Below are 12,500 nucleotides of genomic sequence, written 5' to 3' on the forward strand. Positions count from 1 at the left end.
GGAAAAAAAAGAAAGGAGGAAATATGCTGATATATACACTTGCATCTATCTATTTATTTCCCTATAATCTTTTCAATAAATCTGTCAAATTACTATTTATAAAGTCAAATTTTTGCCCCCTTTTTATAAACCTCGGGTCACCTTTTCCCGGGGGGCCCTCCCCAAATTTACCTTGTGATTTTGGGAAACAGACCAAAAGCTTTTTTTGCAAAGAAGGGGTTCAGTACTTGGCAAAGGGCACCAAGCTACTGACAGCCAGCAACAAAGCATGCCCAATGATAGAAGACACCAAAGCTAATGCTTTGATGAAATAGCTCTAAAAAAGCTGCAAAAAAAAAAGGCCGGGGGAAAAAGGGGGACCAAACAATTTAATTTAAATAAAAGGTTTTGTAAAGGGGCCCCCTTTGCCCCCCAAATTCTTTAAAAATTTGAGGGTAAAATAAAATGATGACTACCCGGGGAAACAAAATTACCATAAGGTATGTCCGGTTTGGTAATTTTGATAGCTTTCTGCAGCGTCTTTCCCTTTCCTAGGTTTGAGTACAACGGGGGGAAACGATTTCCTGATCCCTTTGCCAAACAACAAAATTGGTTGGGACCATTTACGAAAACACGGGAACAATGTATTCAATCAAATTTTTTTTTTAAAAACTTGGGGGGAAAGGGGCCAAAAAAAAAGGAAAAAAAGGGCTTTTATAAAAATGTTAAAGGGGAGGGTTTTTTTAGGGGAAAGGAATGGGTAAAAAAAAACGAATTTCTATAGGTGTTTTAAAGAAAAAAGATGTTGGGATCAAAAGTGTACAACAAGGAAATATTAAAGGGAAAATTTGTACCCGCCCAAAGTTTGTGTGGGAAAACCCCAAACAATCTTTATTTTTTCAGAACAAAAGAGCTGATTGGGTTTTTCCACGAAAAAAAAGAAAATAAACAGCGATTTTTAGATTTTCTTTTCAAACGACCTTGAAATCAAGTTAAAGGGGTTTGCCCATGGGGGGCCGCCCCCCAAAAACGAACTTCCAAAAAGGGCAAAGTAAAATACAAAGGGGGCCAAAGGGGGTTAAGTCCTTCCTTCGGACCCCAAGGCCTTTCTTTTTGACGGTAAATTTGTCAGTTTTATATCGAATTGCTGAAAAAGTCCAGGGGGGAAGAAAAAAAAAGGGGAAAAAAAATACCCGGGTGGAGCTTTTTGGGCCATTGGTGTTTTCCTTTAGGAGGAGTGCCCTCTCCCAAAGGGTTCTGTGTAGTGAAAAATTTGAGGGCCCCGAAAGGGGGAAGGGAAAATAGGACGATACAGGTTTACAGTGGGGCCCGGGGACCCCCGGGCCCCCCGTGACCTCATTTTCTCTTACACTAAAGACCGAATAAGGGGAATCCAATTCAACTTTATGCAGATGAAGGAGGCCCCCGGCCAACCGTATCTAAAGAGACTGCAAAAGGGAAACGGGGAGGGGGGTTTTCCGGTTTTAAACAAAGGGCATGCGCAAGGGTGGGGGGGGCAATTTTTTTTTTTTGGAAGGTGACCAATTTTGGGAATTTGCTAACAAAAATTTAAAAGGCCCCTCCATATTTTTACTTGTTTTGGGAAATTTTAAAATTTAAAACTGACAATCGAAGCTTTCAAAAAGGGCCAGGGGGCGGGACCAAAGGGGGTTGTTTGGAAAAAGCAATAAAAAAGGGTTTCTCAAAACAAAAAAAAAGATGAAAAATTTTCAGAGGCTACAAAACATGTGTGGGCTTTTTTTCCTTTAAATAGCTTGCCGTTTATAGAAATTGAAAAGAACTAAATTTTTTCCATACATTTGAGTTTTCCCCTTTAAAAATGATCCCAACCAAAGGGGTTCTTCCGTACGCGCCAAAAAGGGTTTTAATCTAGTATTAAAAATTTAAAGGGCCGGGGTCTCAAATATGTAGGGCCGTAATGGCAGCGTTTTAGGTTGGGATTAAATTTTTCCCACCCCCGGGAAAAAAGGACTCAAAATCAAAGGGAAAAAACCCTGCACATGCGCAAAACGAGTTTAGTTAACCCCACCCAATCATATAGGAAAACCAAAAATAAAATAACCCCTTTTTCCTTTTTTAAAAAAAACTCCATATAAAAAAAAAAAAAAGGTTTTTGAGCTGCCATTAATAAGCCAAAAACAAAAAAAAAAATTTTTAATTTTCATGTCAAAGATGTATGTTGAAAATTTTATCGATATAAATTTTTTTTTATAAGTTTTGGGATTTATTTCAAACCCCCCAACATAATTATCAACCCTTTGAAAAGGGAAAAAAAGAAAAGGGAAAAAAACCCCCAAGAATTTCCCCCAAATTTTCAGACCCAGAAAAACTATGGGAAATTTTCCCGCTTTAAAAAAAAACTTAAATTTCCCCAACCCTTTTGCAAAATGGTTTAAACGAAATAAAAGAGAGAAAAACTTTTTAAAAACATTTCGATTTTGGTTTCCCAAAAAACTAATTCGTAACAAACGTTTTTCCTTTTTGACTTAATGGATAATAGGGAAACCCGTTTTGAGGGTGAATATACACATATGGATACAACCACACACCCAAAAAATAATATATTATAAATATATTATATAAATAATAATAATATATATTTTAAAATATTTTATATATATATACATATATACATACACCTTTCCCCCCTTTTCTCCTTTATTCCCGTCCCCTCTCTCTCTCCTCTCTCTCTCTCTCTTCTTTCCCCTCCTCTTCTCTCTCTCTCTCTCTCTCCCTCTCCTACCTCCCCTTTCTTCTCTCTCTTCTCCTCCTTTTCTTCTCTCCTCTCTTCCCCCTCTCTTTTCTCTCTCCCCTCTCTCTCTCTCTCTTTTCTCTTTTCTCCCCTCTCTTCGTTTTTTCTCTCCCTCTCTCTCTCCCTCTCGCTCTCTCTCCCCTCTCTCTTTTCTTCTCTCTTCCCCTCCTCCTCTCTCTCTCTCTCTCTTCTCTCTCTTCTTTTCCCCTCTCTCTCTCTCTTTTTCCTCTCTTTGTCATATTACCCGGGAAGTAAATAGTAGATAATATATATTTTTTTTTGTAAAAAAACGTTTTCCCTTTTTCGACATTAATTTAAAAATATGAAACCGTAGAGGGGGAAAATTACACATATTTTATACACAAAACACCCACCCAAAAATGTATATTTTATATTATAAAATAATATATATATTAAAATATATATATATATATAATAAATTTTATATATACATATATACATACCATACACCCCTCTCCCCATTTTCCGGTTTTCTCTCTCTCTCTCCTCTCTCCTCCTCTCTCTCTTCTCACTCTCTCTCCTTTTCCCCTCTCTCTCTCTCCATCTCTCTCTCCTCTCCTTCTCTTTTCTTTTTCTCTCTCTCTCTCTGTCTGTCTGGGCCTCTCCCTCTCTCTCTCTCTCTCTTTTCTTCCTCTCTCTCTCTCGCTTTTCTCTCTCTCTCCCTTTTCTTCGCTCTCTCTCTTCGTTTTCTCTCGCTCTCTCTCTCCCCGCTCTCTCTCCCTCTCTCGCTCGCTCTTCTCCCCTCTCTCTCTCTCTTCTCTTCTTTTCTCTCTCTCTTCTCTCTTTTCCTCTCGTCATATTACCAGGAAGTAGTAGTAGATATATTTTAGAAAAAACTCAAAGGGCCTTTTAAAATTGCAAGCACTTTTGTAATAATACCGCATATTTATTTCTTCATCAAAAAAATTAATGCGTAAAACTTGGTTAATAAGTGGCAGGTCCTTAAAAAATAGATATCCTGAAAAATAAAAGAGAATGTATTTCTATGCACCCCCACAAAAAAAAAGAAAATCGAATACTTTATAGGGTAAACTATTTTATTTTGAATCTGTTCCTTTCTTTATATATTTCGTTTTAAAAAAGGGTATTCCCCAGAGATAGCCAGTTTTTTTCATTTTGTATACTTATTGATCATAAAATTTTTGGGTTTGGGATTTTATCGCCTTAGCTATTCAAGAACGTTATCTGTTATCGGTATAGCTAAAAATGTTTTTTCCAAATTTAATATTTCATATTTTTTTTTAGAGACCTTTCGTCAACAAAATAATTTCAGATAAGGGGTTTTTTTTCTTTTTTCTTTCCCAACCCCAAACCCCCATCCTCCCGTCTTTTGTTTTTCTATATATCTATTTTTTATCTAGTTATCCCATCTTTGCTCATCTATCTAACTATCTATCAGCCTATCTATTTATCATCTAAACTCTATTATCTTTGCTCTATCTATCTATCTTTTTATCTACTAAATTTTCTATCTACCTTTTATCTTTTTAACTCATTGTCCACTATCGTTTTTCCATCTACCCGCTCTCCCCCTTTTCTCTGCCTCCCGCGCTGTCCTGCCTTTGTTCTTCTTTCTTTTGGTCCTCTTTTCTCTCCTCTTCTCTGTCTGTCTGTCTGTTGTCGGGCTTTTTCTGTTCTCTCTCTTCTCCTCTCCTCTCTCTCTCCTCTTCTTTTCTTCCTCTCTCCCCTCTCCTCTCCCCTCTTTCCCCTCTCTCCCTCTCTCTCCCCTTCTCTCTCTCTCTCCTCTCTCTCTCTCTCTCTCTCTCTCTCTCTCTCTCTCTCTCTCTCTCTCTCTCTCTCTCTCTCTCTCTCTCTCTCTCTCTCTCTCTCTCTCTCTCTCTCAAGCATATAATCCTTTGCAATACATGCATTTTCATTTCTTCATCAAAACATTATTTGCATAACATTGACATAATAAACCGGGAACGAATATAATAGATTATCCTAAAATAAAGAGATTATATTTCGGTGATAGGATAAACTATTATATTTTACAAGTATTTCCCTGTTCCTTTAGATATATTGTATAATATGGTATACACAGTGATAGGCAGAATTCATATATCGATCGATACGTTTGTTTTGGAATTGGCATCGTTTTAACTATTTAATAACAGCATCGTTTTATCGATGTTTTTCTCTAAATTCTTATCTTTTCATATTTTTTCCTAGTAACTTTTAATCTGTACAGATAATGACAGATAAGGTATTTCAGTTTCTCTCTCTCTCTCTCTCCTTCCCCCGCCCCTTTATCTTTAATTCTTTCTCTCTCTCTCTCTCTCTCTCTCTCTCTCTCTCTCTCTCTCTCTCTCTCTCTCTCTCTCTCTCTCTCTCTCTCTCTCTCTGTGTGTGTGTCTCTCTCTCTCTCTTATCAACTGGTTTCCTCATGGTGGTTACCTGCAGTATAACACAACAGAGATCTCAAGTTTTTATCTTATATGTCCCTACTATAGCTTGTATATGAGTAAGCTATTGATTAGGAAATAATTGTGAATTTTTATTTTTTACCTTGAAGATATACCGTGTTAATAATAGCATCATAATAGAGTTATTTCTTAAACAAAGAATTTCAACAGGCCATTTTATATTCCTGCTGTGATTTTACAAGGAATAATGTTCTTAAGGTTGTCCATAATTATTTTCACCTATGTACACCAGCAGATTTCATATTTGAGGAATGTAAAATGATAATCAAATACAGTCTTTTGTATACTCAGTTATGGAAGTTATTATTAATATAAAGGTCTGCATAACGAAGTAAGCATTGATTTATGATGTAATGTGTGTTATTCTGATTCCTATGTTAACGTGTTTTTCATTAATCGTATTCTACGGTGATTTAATAATTTCATTCTGTAATACGGCTTAAAGTACGTTGTACAGAAGATAAATAAAGGGGACATGCATATTTATGTCCCTCTCTCTCCCTGTATTAATATATATATATATATATATATATATATATATATATATATATATATATATATATATATAATATATATATATATATAATACACACACACACACACACACACACACACACACACACACACACACACACACACACACACACACACACACACACAACCTATATAAATAAATATATATATATATATATATATATATATATATATATATATATATATATATATATATATTATATATATATATACATACATATATATATACATATATGTATATACACATATATATACACATGTGTATACCACAGACACACAAACACACACACACAGACACACAGACACACACACACAGATCACACACACAGACACACACACACCACACACACACACACACACACACACACACACACACACACACACACACACACACACACACACACACACACACACACACACACACAACATACACACATACACATATATATATATATATATTATATATATATATATATATATATATATATATATATATATATATATATATATATATATATATATGAAAAACAAAAACGACTGAAGAAAATGTTATCATAGTTTTTTTAGGTATTAGATGTACTTAATCAAATTTTGTAAGTAACCCAAAGAAGCTTTTTTAATCGTTGATATTTGAAAAAAAATATGTGTACATCAAATATTCAATTGCAGATTGTTTACAGGTAAAATTCAGCAAGAGAAATACATTTAACAACCAAAAAATGCAGTGTCTCAAACAAATCCAACTCTAAAATGCAAAAATTCAGTGAAAATAATGTGCCCTTTTTTGCAGCTCTTTCCTCATTATCTGACTGTGATAAAGTTTCCAAACTCAGGAGTATGGACATGGAGTTGTGTTTGTGAGTTTTCGCATTGTGAAATGAAGTGAATAGCATAGATTATTCTTCTGTTCTGACACGCCATAACCATGGGAGTCTGAAATTGGGAATTAAAAAAGATAATAACTAGGAAATATGAAGCTTTATTGAAATAAATCTTTAGGTTTCTAACTCTGATTACACATTATAAAGAATTTCAATCGTAGCATTTTGCCATGGAGGTACCACAAAATAGATGAGCATCGAAGTCACAGGGGCGACTCCGATATATGACAACAAAATATACACAGTAGTGGTCATGATTTAAAAAATAATTTTTGTTTCGTTGTATGGTGTGTGTGCATCATAATTACATAATCTAAATAGAATATTCACTTTTCAGCTTCAATTTATACTTGCACCCCGGTGTCGGGCTCCCGGTGCCGGTGTTTCCCAGTACCTATGATACTCGGTGCCGATGTTCCCCAGAAATTTTAATCATCCTAACCTGCGTTGATTTCGGTGGATTGATGCTTACTTGACCAAGATTCTAGGGTTTCTGTACGTTTTTAAGATACATGTGAAACCGCAATTTGTTGGTTTGAGTAAATACGGTATAATCACCTTTTTACATAACAGGTCAGACACTTCACTGTAAAGATTTGACAATCTACATATTCTAATTTCACAAATAGTTTCATCCTTTGTCATTTCCCTATATCTAACTAACACCATAACAATAGGGCTTGGCGGTGTAATAAAATAGTCTGTCTTGCGGCTTAGTCACATTGGGATTAATGGAGTACAAATACACTTAGGTAATGATAATGGTTTCAAACATATATTTAACAGATAACGAAATGACATATTCGCTGGCAATGTTTATATATATCTGGATTGTACAAAGGACTACGTTGCCTACATGTACGTTAAATCAAACCCATTAATTACAGCCTTGCGCAGACTTATACAGATATACATTCAGATGCAAAAATGCAGTATACTAAGCAATGTGTCCCCATCATCAGATACAGATACGTCCCCATCCGCCACCATTATCACCAATTTTACATCATAACCGTGGGTTTGCCTCCCATGCTATGTATTTTCATAGATACGCGTCAGAATGTCTAGTAGTTTGATAAACATGGCAGCATCAATACTTTGCAGCGCTGATTACCTGTTGCAAATTTTTTCTTTCTGTGCGTACGTTGTGCCATCACAGCCGTCAACTCGCTTTTCGGCTGTCTTTTTAATTTGGCTTTGAATGGCGCGAAGCAATTTTCAGTAGAATCGAGGAAGGGCGTATATGTGGGACGCCTCTTGATAACACGATTCTCGTGTTCAGTTCCTGCATGACACGGAGCATCATCCATGAAAATCACAGCATCGTCGGGACCAAGCACAGCATCAAGTAAAGCCATGGTATTCGTATATACCTCTTTGATGACATGAAACTCATTATGATATAAACCAACCAGGTTGGAGATAACTGCTAAAGGAGTCACATAATAACCTCACTGTCCAGCACCCATCTTGTTTCAAGGTCTATATACTTATATAGTCCTTGTCCTGTTTATGCGATGTCCCAGTGGAACCCGTCCTTAGGTTTACACATTTACTGCCTAGAATATCTAATTTATGATTGTATGCGAGGCATAATGGCTTTTGTGCTGTACATTATAATAGCACGTTCCTGGTACACTTACACCTCGGTTGGGTGCTATGTAAGAATGGTCATGTCAGTAGAAACACCACAAAACATTTATCGTTTTATAAGATTCAGTTTGTTTGTATTGGAACTTATAAATACTGTGTGTAATGTATCGTCCAGCTCAAAAATACAGCATTTTAAATCTTTATTACAGTGACTTTTGTTTGTTAGTCTATGTTCTGTTCGTCAGCTTGTTATGGCAATGTGTTATCTGGCAGTTACAATGCTAAGATGATGTAGATGGTCGGTTATTTCTTTGGCATGTCACTATTGTTGATTATTAAATGTTTGAATGAACGAAAACATATGTGATCTTGTCATTGAGATATGTCATTGAGAGCCATATCTGTAATTATCTGCACGGATGAAGGGTTTTTAGGAATAAATAAAAATTATACATATACACATATATGTGTGTATATATATATATATATATATATATATATATATATATATATATATATATATATATATATATATATATATATATATATATATATATATTATGTATTGTTTTAAGAGAGTATATAAGTATAGTATAATATAATGATATATAAAAATAATATATAGATAAATATATATATAGATAGTATAATATATAATATATGTAGGTGTGTGGTGTGGGTGTGTGTGAGGTGTGTGTGGGTGGTGTGTGTGGGTGTGTGTGTGTGTGTGTGGTGTGTGGGTGGTGTGTGGGTGGGTGGTGTGTGGGTGAGAGAGAGAGAGAGAGAGAGAGAGAGATGCCTGATCTGTAATTATCTGCACAGAAGATAAGTTTCCAGAAAAAAATATGGAAAAAATAAGAATTTGGAGAAAAAAGAAACACCTAAGCGATACTGTTACTGAATAGCTAATTCCATGTCAATACCAGTGTAAAAGTATCGATCGATATGTATCACCGATACATGCATACTGTCCATCTCTATGTAAGTCATATTAATGAAAATGTCAAAGTAAGAGAACAGGTAAATCTACGTAAAATATAATAGTCTACCATATCAAAGATCCATTTTTGCTTTTGTACTGAAATACATTCTCTTTTATTTAAGGATAATCTATTATATTAACTGCCAGCTTAATATCAAAATTACGCAATTATTGTTTTGATGAAGAAATAGATATATATTACTTTTATTATTTTATATATATTATTCAAAGAAATAAAAACGCATGTATGTATTACAAAAGATTATATACTCGCAATATACATGATCTGAATAGAAAGAGAGAGAGAGAGAGAAGAGAGAGAGAGAGAGAGAGAGAGAGAGAGAGAGAGAGAGAGAGAGAGAGAGAGAGAGAGAGAGAGAGAGAGAGAGAAAGAGGAGAGAGAGAGAGAGAGAGAGAGAGAGAGAGAGAGAGAGAGAAGAGAGAGAGAGAGAGAGAGAGAGAGAGAGAGAGAGAGAGAGAGAGAGAGAGTAATGACATGCAGGACAATGTGCTGCCGCCAGTGTAATAATGTGGGGGAGGACGTACTGTGATGGTACTGTTTGGTCTCGAGGTGTTGAGTTAAAGTTGCCGCAGCTTCTAGTCTTTATTAACACGGGGTAGCTAGAGCCCGGAGGACAGGCGTGGCAGAGGTGTTGACCGAGCCGATGCTGAGGGGAGAGTGACTTCGGCTCTGAGTTTTTGAGGTGTTCACAGGTCGTTTTTGTGCGATACAGTTTGACAATTTTACTAAACATAAGAAAAGGCAAAACACAAATATTTAGTAGGAGTGCCAGTGCAGACTATCTGTTTTTATGGCAGTGTTGGGCTCCTTTGGTCTCATGTTTGGACGGTGACACTGGATATGTCAGTACAATTAAAACATTTGATAACTACAGTATCGTCAATGACAATGATTACAAACATAGTGATTCAGAATAAGGATTTTCTAACAAACATTTTCAGTATAATCAAGATATAAGTTTACATGTAGTGGTAATGTGATTGATGGTAAAGGTCGGAACCGCTTGCTCTGGGAGCACTTAGTCAATGTCGTTCCGTTCGGGGCGCAGGACACGTTGGCGCCGGCGATAAACAGTAGAGTACAGTGTACTGCCGGAGGCTTAGGGCGAGGAAGAGGTGAGACAGAGACAGAAACAGAGACAGAGACAGAAACAGAGACAGACAGACAGACAGACAGATAGAGCCAGACTGACAGAGAGAGCCAGAGAGAGCCAGAGAGAGCCAGAGAGAGGCAGAGAGAGCCAGAGAGAGGCAGATAGAGGCATAGAGAGAGAGAGAGAGAGAGAGAGAGAGAGAGAGAGAGAGAGAGAGAGAGAGAGAGAGAGAGAGAGAGAGAGAGAGAGAGAGAGAGAGAGACGGACAGGAACAAAGACAGACAGAGACAGAGATAGACAGAGATAGAGACAGACAAAGATAGAGACAGAGAGACAGATAGAGACAGACAGAGGCAGACAGAGGCAGGGAGAGGCAGGCAGAGGCAGGCAGAGGCAGGCAGAGGCAGGCAGAGGCAGAGGCAAAGAGAGAGATAGATAGATAGATAGAGAGAGAGAGAGAGAGAGAGAGAGAGAGAGAGAGAGAGAGAGAGAGAGAGAGAGAGAGAGAGAGAGAGAGAGAGAGAGAGAGAGAGAGAGAGAGAGGAGACAGGGAGAGACTGAGACGGACAGAAAGACAATCAAGCAGACAGAGAGAGAGAGAGAGAGAGCAAACAAAGAGGGTGGACAATTTGACTTAACGAAGGAAACATGGATAAAATCTTTGAATACGGTGGCCACCTGACGCTGTGGCGCCATCCTGACTTGCTTCTCAAAATATTCAGGGATAATCCCATTCAGCGTATGTAAATGAACCTAGAAATTATTAGTAAAATATTAAACTGATTTAACATTTTCAAAATGTATATAACAATCAAATTTTGCAATTGATTACTGAAAAGAAAATCTATGGTTGAATGTATTAAAAAAAAGTGAATAGGCAACAGGAGTAGAATGCAAACTTTCTTTCTTCGTCAAAAATACTTTATTATATATGTTTTTGGCTTCATCAACCCTAAAGCAAAATCATTTATTTTTAGGACGCTAGAGTCAAAGCCCAGGAGTCCACGGAGAAGAGGAAGATTATGTGGAAAGATCTGTGCAGGATTTATCTGTAAAGAAGAAAGAAGAAAAGGGAGAGAAGACGGGTAAAGAATACTTCAATAGAGAATAAGCTCAGTAGAAGAGTTTGATTACTATTGTAGGTGGATGTGGTCTACTGATATGTGATGATTTAGTTGTGAATATAAATGGAATTATTTTAGAAAATACATTTATTTGCTTGATAACACCCTTCTCTCTAGTACGTTTAAGGTTGAAGTTAGACCGTAGTACATTTAAACTTTTACCGTCTTCTGTACGTGCAACAAGTTAAAACCGAATTAAAGTTTAATCTAGTGCGCATGCGCAATGATTAGATTTTAATTTAACTGACCAGCAGTAACTTTTAAGCACATATATTTGATTATTATGGACTTGAAGTAACTGGGATTTTTTAGAATCCACTGCTGTGCCCTCACTTGATGGAAGTCTTGTTTCTCAGAAGTAGAGGACATTACGGAATAATTGGGTTTAAATGGGTGGTAAATACACTGTAAATTCCCTTTTAACTGCATCATATTTTTTCTTTTGCTGATTGTCCTACTCAAGCAAATGTAGGGCTACTTTTACCTGTTTCAGTGTAATGTCTTTACCCTAGACTGGGACCAGGTTTGCAGTTCCAATCTTGGAGAGAAAAGAGATGTATATTTGTTTAATAAATACCTTATAGTATCAGGAATGTTGTTTTATTTGCTGATGCCGATTTGTTCAATGTATGAAATAACAAAAGCACTAGTGTAAGGTACGTTCAACTGAGGTTCCCTGAGTACATTAGTCTTACAATCCAGTAATGTGAGGAAATGAGCTAAAAATCTGCACCTAATATGGGGTTTAGTGTGTCTGCAAAGACTACTGTTAATCTATATCGGGGCTACTCAACTGGCGGCTCGCGGTCCGAATCCGGAGCTTCCGAGTGTTGTGGCGGGACCCCAGGCTCGAGGAGGAGAAAAGTATAATTAAATGAAATGAAGGTTCTGGCGATGGATTCTTGAAAGTGTATTTCCTTGACTGACTGTAGGGTAAGTTAGGGGACATATCTGAACACAGTGGAGTACTTAGACTGGTGGTTTTATTTTCATGATTGCATGTAAAATATTTAGCCGGACCTCTGCATATATTGGAACTTGTCTAACTGGACCTTTGCTCATAATTGTAGAG

The sequence above is a fragment of the Penaeus monodon genome, chromosome 5, assembly GCF_015228065.2.
Source record: "Penaeus monodon isolate SGIC_2016 chromosome 5, NSTDA_Pmon_1, whole genome shotgun sequence".
NCBI classification, from domain to species: Eukaryota; Metazoa; Arthropoda; class Malacostraca; order Decapoda; family Penaeidae; genus Penaeus; species Penaeus monodon.